General features: G+C 45.9%; 1 protein-coding gene across 1 annotated transcript in view; it reads left to right on the top strand.

Moving 5' to 3' along the window:
- Window positions 1-1,616, top strand: part of LOC101641900 (serotransferrin) — a 29,416-nt gene that overhangs the window by 20,949 nt on the left and 6,851 nt on the right. The window lies entirely within an intron of this gene.

The raw sequence follows: 1,616 nt of genomic DNA, 5'->3' as shown, positions 1-1,616 counted from the left end.
TTTTTGTTTTGTTTCATTTATGTGTGTGTGTGTGTGTGTGTGTGTGTATGAGAGAGAGAGAGAGAGGTTACTCATTGGGCTGCTAACTGTAAAGTCAGCAGTTTGGACCCATCAGCCACCTTTTCAGGAGGAAGATGAAGCTTTCTTATCCCACAAAGATTAACAGCCTCAGAAACCCACAGGGGCTGTTGGAATCACCTTGACAGCAGTGGGTTTGTTTGGGTTTTAATTTTTTGAAGGCTGAGAGTCTTATGTTCTGAACCTGTTAGTGCTTCGCATGTTAGGGACCAGATTTAGCAGTCAAATGCAGAGACGTGTGTTCAGGGGCATCTGGCCACTCCTGTGCACAGGCTGCCAGAATCGGCTATCACAGACCGTTTGGAGTCGTTTGGCAATCTCTAAAGATGGTTTTGATTGTCACTTGTGACAGCCCTGTATGTGTCAGAGCATAACCAGTGTCATAGGGTTTTCAATGGCTGATTCCCCGCCCCCCCTCCCCAAGACAGATTGCCAAACCTTTCTTCTGAAGCACCTCTCTGAATGGATGTGAACCTCCAACCTCCCATTTAGCAGCTGGGCATGTTAACAGTTGACACCACACAGGGACTCCCCTTCCTAGCTAGCTGTCCCCCAAACCCTCAACCAGCTATAGAAATAAGCAGGTTCTTTTCCTGAAGCAAAACCCCAAACCAAACTCGCTGCCACTGAGTTGATTCCGACTCATGGCGACCCTACGTGGCAGAGTAGAACTGCCCTGTGGGTTTCTGAGACGGTAATTCTTTACAAGGGTAGAAAGCCAACTCTTTCTCCTGAGCAGTGGCTGGTGGGTTCGAACTGCTGATCTTGTGGTTAGCAGTCCAAGGGCCCTAAAGCAAGGAGGTTAAAGTAGACTGAAATCAGGATTGAACCTTGTGTACAAGAGTGTTTGATTCCACCAGAGCCATCTAACAGATGTTTAAACATAGACAAAGCTTCCCATCATTTAATAGGATTGGAAGACAGCAGTAACTGCTCCTAAAATTATACTGGACAGAGTTTATCTTATGATTTCTTTGTTCAGAGAATCTGTTGGTGCCCTGCCGTGCCTCTGAGCTGCATTTAATATGCCAATGACCATCCCAGAGATGTGTAGAGGGTATGTTATTGGAATCAAATGCCACGGTGCTGGGTTTTGCCACACTGGCTGAATTTTCTGAACACCAAATGCTGCATGAATATTCAGAATTCTGTTTCAAAGAGATGAAGGATTATGCAAATTGAAATTTGTGCTGGTCTTGCCATTGTTCACGAATGCTGCAGGCGCAGGGCCCCCTTGTAAGGATCTGGTGGGACTCAGTTTTTCATTCCCATTCCTATACTGAGATGCAGTACCACCTAGCTGGAAAACTGACCCTTAATGCTGCTTTGACGTTAAGAAAAGGATGTCTCTCTGTTAGAAAAAGGATGCCAGATGGTAGGATTTAATGGCGAACTGAGAGTGTTTGACTACCAAGCAAATCACAAAGCAAACATTTTTTTTTTCTATCTCTTCTCTTTTCCTTCCATTGCCCAGTGAGAGATGGAAGTGACCATAGCAGAGAGCAGGGGGCCAGCCCTGAATCTGTAGGCCGGCCCTC

This window comes from Echinops telfairi, unplaced genomic scaffold, assembly GCF_000313985.2.
Source record: "Echinops telfairi isolate 266 unplaced genomic scaffold, ASM31398v2 ScPeMD7_7422;HRSCAF=8460, whole genome shotgun sequence".
Lineage (NCBI taxonomy): Eukaryota > Metazoa > Chordata > Mammalia > Afrosoricida > Tenrecidae > Echinops > Echinops telfairi.
Note: the sequence above shows the minus strand (reverse complement) of the source record. Positions and strands in the feature narration are given on the sequence as shown.